Source organism: Barbus barbus (genome assembly GCF_936440315.1).
Source record: "Barbus barbus genome assembly, chromosome: 31".
NCBI lineage: Eukaryota > Metazoa > Chordata > Actinopteri > Cypriniformes > Cyprinidae > Barbus > Barbus barbus.
In genome coordinates, this window is record NC_136759.1 from 18,577,234 (window position 1) to 18,585,835 (window position 8,602).

The following is an 8,602-nucleotide window of genomic DNA, read 5'->3' on the forward strand; positions in this document are numbered from 1 at the left end:
TTTATTTGAGATATCTCACCTCAGAGGCAAACACAGAGCTGTACTGTTTTGATTTTCAGCATGACTGTAGTGGCGTCAGAGGCAGGAACCGTATGAAAAGAGAGAGGACAAAGACTAGAAGAGTCAGAGGCACACCTGATACTCTCTGCTGGGGAGAGAGAGCCCAAGCCCAGGGGAGGGTCACTGCTTTTCAGCTTTTCTATTGCCCTGAACAATACAGAGAAAGAGACTGCTGGGGGGGGGGGGGGTAATATATATATGTTATATGTTGTATATATGGGGGGTGTATATGCTAGTCTACTTAAGTTAGACATTTAGGAGATATACACTAATATTCAGACATTATGGTTAAGAAAATGAAATAATACAAGTAATAAAATAATACTTCATTTAGAAAGGATGCATTAAATTTACCTAAAGTGACAGTAAAGACATTCTAATTCAAATGCTGTTTTTGATACTGTAAACAATCACGGATCATAGAAATATTAAGCAGCACAACTGTTTTTGAAATTTATAAGAAGAAGAATTTTGAAAAGCAACCATATCAGCATATTATATGATTTCTGAAGGATCATGTGGCACTGAAGACTGGAGTAATGAAGATGAAAATTCAGCGTTGTCATCGGGAATAAAGTACATTTTAAAATACAATACAAACAGAAACAGTAAGGAAACAGTTAAATTGTAGTAATATTTCACAATATTCCTGTTTTTTCCCCATATTTTTAATAAAATAATTGCAACCTTGGTAAGCATACCTCTTTCAAAAATATTTAAAATTTTACCAATTTTTGAATAGTTTTGCTTCGATTTCAAAATGTCCATTTTGGAAATATGATAACTGATGCCTTATTTTGAGCTAATAGAAGAATATGGTTTTGTCAATAAGTAAGCAAATAAATAAATAAAGGCTACTCATCCTTTCAAAATGGGTTCCTGTTTTAATAGGAAGTTTGGAGTTTTAAATTATGAAAAATAATGTTTGTTTGTTTGTTTTATTTAAAAAACATGAATTAACATAAATTGTAAGAGCTGAAACCTGAAAATTATTTTAATTTCTGAACTATACACGTATCTGGACTTAAGAATATTTTTTATTTTTCATAATAATATCAATTTTCTTCCCCACTAAAACAACTTACTTTCTAAGTTTGTCAACAGCTTTTTCCCTTCAGCTACCTGTCATGTAGAAACAACTACATGACAGGTACATGACAACCCAATAAATAAAGTCCCACCCTGCATTTCTTTCTTTTTTAATATCCTTTTAGATATTTTATAAAGTTAGACATTTCTGTGCAAAACAGCTTTATTCAACATATTTCTGTGAAGTATGATATCCAGAAATCAGTGTTGCTATAGTCAGCTGTTGCTACAATAATTATATTACTGAACAATGCAACTGATGTGAAGCCAAATACCTTAATAAGAATCGGTTTAAAGGAAACATGATTGCTGAAGAGGAATGTGATACTTGCTGGCACAAGGATGATCATTGTTTAAAAAAAGGAACAGCGATAGATGGAGAAAATGACAGAGAGAGAGTGAGCCGAGCTGCAGAGAGGAGACTAAAATGAGACTAAATGTCAGATGAGTCACAGTCGTACCAGTGAGACGGCGAGCCGTAATATGTTTCCACTAGCTTGAATGGAGGCAGAAAATGTACTGTGATACTGTCAGGGGAAGCAACCCATAGTTTGATCTAAATGGAGCTACTCATGCCGTACTCGACCAGGAGAATAAAACCACAGATCTGACCTACTGAAAACAAACCATGACACACCCTCAGAGTTCATACATGCCGTCCTTTCACCAAGACGATGACAACTCATCACTTTTGTATTTAGGCCAATATCTAATTAAATCAGTGGAAAAGAATTTCGAACATGGCAGTAAGCGTTCCACTGCCCCTATGTGAGGGCTGGACCAGAAATAGATGGTGTGCCAGGCATGCTGGAAGAGATCCAGAGTATCCCAGCTCTCCAGAGACAGACACCCTGCCAACTTCCACAATCTCTTTTCAGATGGACAGGCTGAAGTTGGGAGGTTTGGCCTTGCCTCAGGCATCTGCTAACACATCTTGCTCAGGAGCTCACAGATCCATTGCCTACAGCAGTAACCAGATCTCTGGATTAATTGAACGTTTGGGTTCAGAAAAAGTTATGCTCTATCAACGGTATCTGTGGCATGCTGTCCATTAGGACACTCGATCTTGGCTTGGCCCTCAATTTGTAAGCAAAAAAACAAATGCAGTTACAGTAATGAATGTACAATTTGTATTTTTCTTAAAGCTTTATTAATGTGGTGTTACTTTTGAAACTTCCATTTAAGTACATTGTGTATGTTTTTTATTTTTGGCATTTTTGCCTTTCATTTTGATAGGACAGATCAAAGTTGACAGGAAGTGAAGTGGGAGAGAGAGGGGGGATGGGATCGGGAAAGGTCCGCGAGTCGGACTCAAACTCGCGACGCCCGAAGCGCAACGGCACTACATGTCGACATGCTGCCCGCGAGGCCACCGGTGCCGACTATATTATGAGTTTTAGTTGATTTAAAAGTGACTAATTCAGGTCAATTCATGTTTATCTGTATAGTGCTTTTCACGATACATATTGTTTCAAGCAGTTTTATAAAAAAAATGACGGTGTCAATATAATGTCCATATTGCAGAAATGTACAGTTCTAAGAAGATTCTACAAATTGAGCACATATTCATTCATGCAGAAACAATAAACATATTAAAGCAATGATTACATGATGATTACAATATAATAAGCTGTCTGTGGTAACTAACCAAAGAAATGCCACAGATGCTGTTAGATGTAGTTAGAGATAATGCTGTAGAATGTTTCCTGGAATTAGGTTTTTCTGAATGTACACAAAGCTTAGACATTCATGTATAGTTTGTTAGGCCCTGTTGTTTTTAAATTCAAAACCCATGTTCAATATTTCTGACACATATGTTCAATATTTAATTGGTTGAACAATCAACAGAACATGTACAACCCATAAACTGACTTTGATTCCTCACAGCCTCACTTTCATTTATAAAAAATAAAGGTGGCTTCTTTTCTGAAAAAGATTCACACAACTGAACTTGTATTAAACCTAGGACATTCCTTTAAAGCCATGGTTTCAATCAGAGGCCCGGGGCCCACTAGGGGGCTTGAACAAACTACCAATGGGGCTTCAAAATGACAAAACAATAAATTATAACTTTATAGGCATTTTTATGAAGATTAAAAAAAAAAAAAAACTATTTAAATGTAAAAAATCCTTATCATTAATTTATAAACAGTAAATCACATACATCCAGAAAAGACATTAGGTCTTCAAAAATTACTGTGGACAATGGGGGGCTTTAAAGTCAAAATGGCCCCTAATTACTTTCTAATACATTCTTCATCATATTGTCTAGGTTCATGAGTAAATGTCATTCCAAAGAAAAAAAACCTTTATAATCTGCATAATAATTCTTCAAAACACTTCTGAAATTACTTTCCTTTTCAATTGATGTCACCAGTGCAGCTTAAGTTTCAAGAGATGGGTGCCGACGACAAGCGACAGCATAGTCTGGTACGTAATGGAGATTTTTCACAATCCAATCAATTCCATAATGAACAAAATTAAGTCCCGCTCTACATTTTCTTCTTGACGCCACATTACCGAAGTAAAATGGCCTGTGAATGTCATTTCAAGTGCAAATTCAAATGTAGGCCTTACAATGTATAGGATTACAATGTCCAGAGTCTATTTTACAATCCAATAAATGCAACATTCCTTCTGTTAGCACAAATATTCATTCTAGCAGAATTGGATTAACAATGAATAGACATGAAACCTATTTTTGGCTACTGACGCAATTCCTCCCTCACAGAGAGCTGCTAATGCAGTTCGGTGTCTGATCCCAAAGGCACCTGTGTCTCTCCAGCTGTGATGGCAGCAGTGAACAGACTCGGGATCTGCACGCTGACACGAGTACAGACTGTTAGACAGTCCTTAGCTCCAGCATGTCAGACATCTCCGCCTCCACGTAACGAATTAGCAAGCGGATTTATACAGGGCTGTGTGCGTAGAGCAGGTTAACATGCACTAGTTCAACAAACGCAGGCTGAAGTGTGATGTTAAGAGCTCAGAGTTACAAGAACAATGTTGTTTCCGTTTCGTTAAGTACACATTGAACAAACCCAAAAACATCAAAACAAACTCAGTCTGAATGAGGATTAAGCTGCTTATTCTTGTGTTAAAGGAGGACTTGTCAGGTGAGACATGTTGAGGAGAGATGTAGAGCTTCAGTGCTGAGCTCAGTCATGACTCCTCAGCCAAGCAGATGAGCATGTGTGTCCACTCTCTCGCTGCCCCTCCTCTGCTCAGCCGATCCTCTTTCAGACTACAGCTCTAGAATGCCACAGACCTGGTTGCCAAGGAAACCACGAGTGTTGTCAATGGAAGGCAAGTTTATGTCCATGTTAATCACTGCCTAGCAATAAGGTGAAGGTTTCCAGTGGCACAGACACTTCCTTGGAAGGTGAAATGAAATCAGAATAAATTCAGAATTCTGACTTTCTTTCTTGCAATTCAGAGTTTATATCTCACACTTCTGACTTTCTTGCAGCTCTAAGGTGTTTTGAAGAATGATTATGCAGATTATAAAGTTTTTTTTTCTTTGGAGTGACATTTACTCATGAACCATGAAAAGATGTTGTGATTTCTCATATGTACACTTATATGTAAATGAAGCAACGTTTCATTTACCCCCTCCTACACAACTGTAGTGTGACTTTTTTTTTTTTTTTGAGATTTAACCACGTTGCTACCGGTTACTGTTTGTTACTATTTTTTATATATTTTCTCCACCAGTATATATTTTCTCCAAGCATACCTATTGGCATATAGAATGGTTCATCAAACAAATTCATAAGGAAAAATCAGCTCCATAGCAAGGGCTTCAGATATTCCAATTCAAGCCATTTCAAGGGTTTCGCCAGTGTTGGGCACTTGCGCATCGAAAGCGGTACATTCGAGTCAACAAGATGGAGGGAAGTTAGCAAGGGGAGGTACAGTAGAATGCAGCCTTGACTGAACAAGTAAGTTGAATTGTTAATGAGAACAGAGGTTGGAAGCTCATTTCACAGAGAAACACAGAGAAGGTCTGGAATGTGATTTTTTACCTTGTTTTGAAGGAATCATCAGATGACCCTCATTCACTTTCCTCCAGAAGCTGGAGGGAACCAGCATGTGATCAGAGATTCAGTTCTTAGTACAGAAACACAGCACTTTACTTACAGCCTCAAATCAATAGAGAAGAAGAGAAAAAGGGAGGTAAATGGCGCTAGAAGCATTTCCCTCAGAGCACTGATGTAATTTCCATAAAAATGAGACGATTAGGAAGTGGTGAGAGAAAATTATAAAACAAGCACTGAGGGCTGTGGAAAAGACGACAAATTTATTGCCAGGAACATGCATAACCACAAGCCTTAAGAGTTATGTACAAACCCGATTCCAAAAACGTTGGGACACTGTACAAATTACGAATAAAAAAAGGAATGCAATAATTTACAAATCGAAGTTATCATCATCTACAGTGCATAATATCATCAAAAGATTCAGAGAATCTGGAACAATCTCTGTGCGTAAGGGTCAAGGCTGGAAAACCATACTGGATGCCCGTGATCTTCGGGCCCTTAGACGGCACTGCATCACATACAGGAATGCTACTGTAATGGAAATCACAACATGGGCTCAGGAATACTTCCAGAAAACATTGTCGGTGAACACAATCCACTGTGCCATTCGCCGTTGCCGGCTAAATCTCTATAGGTCAAAAAAGAAGCCATATCTAAACATGATCCAGAAGCACAGGCATTTTCTCTGGGCCAAGGCTTATTTAAAATGGACTGTGGCAAAGTGGAAAACTGTTCTGTGATCAGATGAATCAAAATTTTAAGTTCTTTTTGGAAAATTGGGACGCCATGTCATCCGGACTAAAGAGGACAAGGACAACCCAAGTTGTTATCAGCGCTCAGTTCAGAAGCCTGCATCTCTGATGGTAGGGGGTTGCATGAGTGCGTGTGGCATGGGCAGCTTACACATCTGGAAAGGCACCATCAATGCTGAAAGGTATATCCAAGTTCTAGAACAACATATGCTCCCATCCAGACGTTGTCTCTTTCAGGGAAGACCTTGCATTTCCAACATGACAATGCCAGACCACATACTGCATCAATTACAACATCATGGCTGCGTAGAAGGAGGAGCCGGGTACTGAAATGGCCAGCCTGCAGTCCAGATCTTTAACCCATAGAAAACATTTGGCGCATCATAAAGAGGAAGATGCGACAAAGAAGACCTAAGACAGTTGAGCAACTAGAAGCCTGTATTAGACAAGAATGGGACAACATTCCTATTCCTAAACTTGAGCAACTTGTCTCCTCAGTCCCCAGACGTTTGCAGACTGTTATAAAAAGAAGAGGGGATGCCACACAGTGGTAAACATGGCCTTGTCCCAACTTTTTTGAGATGTGTTGATGCCATGAAATTTAAAATAAGCTTATTTTTTCCTTAAAATGATACATTTTCTCAGTTTAAACATTTGATATGTCATCTATGTTGTATTCTGAATAAAATATTGAAATTTGAAACTTCCACATCATTGCATTCTGTTTTTATTCACAATTTGTACAGTGTCCCAACTTTTTTGGAATCGGGTTTGTAAACTATCAGAATGCTAGTTCATCGTCTGTACATTCTGGTTCAAATAATTAAGGTTGGGCAAAATATTGCCAGTCATCCTTTCTGTAGAAATTTTTATGTACAGCATGCATCTTCTTCTGCTTGTAAACAAGGTTCAGGGCATCCAGGTTCTACATCAGAACGCCGGCTTCGGTGTTAGCAACACCACACGCATGCGTTGTGATACTCTTGTGAACATGTGGCGAAGACTGACATGGAAGAGAAAAAATTGTTGAATTAAGTCATGAAGTATTCTCGTAGCTTCATAAAATAACGATTGAAACACTGATGTGACATGGACTATTTTAACAATGTCCTTACAGTTTGTCTTGAACGTTATAATTGTGTTGCTGTCTATGGGAGGGTCAGAAAGCTCTTGGATTTCATCAAAAATATCTAAATTTGTGTTCCAAAGATGGAATGAAGGTCTTATGGCTTTTGAACGACATGAGGGTTTGTAATTAATGACAGAATTTTCATTTTTTGGGTGAACTATCCCTTTAACAAATGATTTGCTGACAAATAAACTCAAGCTATTGTAAGATTTAGAATTGATCAAGAATTTAGAAATGAGAATTTTAACTGTCACATGTCAGTACTTTTATGGTACTTCTATGTTGATTTTCAGTCCGTTTTGAAGTTTGAAAGCATCAGTCTTGATTCAGTAGGTAAATTATTATTTTAAGAAGGGAAATGAACTGAAACGCAGATGACTATGAACTGTGGGGTGAAAATGGAGTGCATGAGGAGGCATCAGATCTCATTTTAAGACTGTGTTGGTTTGATGAGGGAATGAGCATGCAAAACAGCAGATCTGCCTCCCACACAGTGAGCTGACACCAGAATCTGCCGGCCTTCCGCTCTGCTGCCAGTCAACGGCCGTTCTCTCACACACCAATCGCTTTATGGATCAAAGACATTACAGTTTGCCATCCCAATCTGATGCTACGCTCTTGTACGTTGCCAATATTTCTTCCTAGACTGCCAAATGAGATTGAAGTCGAAATTTAGATGAATTTAGTAAAAGTGAATCTGGACACAGAATTCAACAATCTATTGTGAGTGAAGTGACATTCAGCCAAGTATGGTGACCCATACTCGGAATTCGTGCTCTGCATTTAACCCATCCAACATGCACACACACAGCAGTGAACACACACACACCGTGAACACACACCCGGAGCAGTGGGCAGCCATTTTATGCTGCAGCGCCCGGGGAGCAGTTGGGGGTTCGGTGCCTTGCTCAAGGGCACCTCAGTCGTGGTATTGAGGGTGGAGAGAGCGCTGGACATTCACTCCCCCCACCTACAATTCCTGCCGGCCGGAGACTCGAACCCACAACCTTCGGATTACAAGTCCGACTCTCTAACCATTAGGCCACGACTTCCCCACGTTGTGAGAAGAGTGCCACGTCATGCTTTCACAAACACTGTGCAGTTCAGATTCAGAAACTACATAATGTAGGACCTCCACATTTCATGAAGACGTCACCTAGAGGAATGAGAATGCAAATAATAATATCAATTTCAAACTCCACGCCTTTCAGCCATCAAACAGGCCTTCATTACCCCATGGGGCTTATTCTCATTTGGGCAGGGACTTATCATCAAAGGTGGGATCTGGAGCATTAATCAGGTCGCTGACGTTGCTTTACGCTGTTGTGATAAGCTTGCTAAAGCCTGATGGTTGCTGCTGCTGCTGTCCTTGTGTGCTAATGCTGCTAGCATTAGTCACGGCTCTCACTCGTCATGGCGCTTCACTGGAGCGAGAGGCGACGGTAATAGATTTCACACTCAGCTGGTGTAAATTTTGCCACTCGAGACTTGACTCTTTCTCAGCCTTCACATTAAAACTAGCTGGTTTGAAA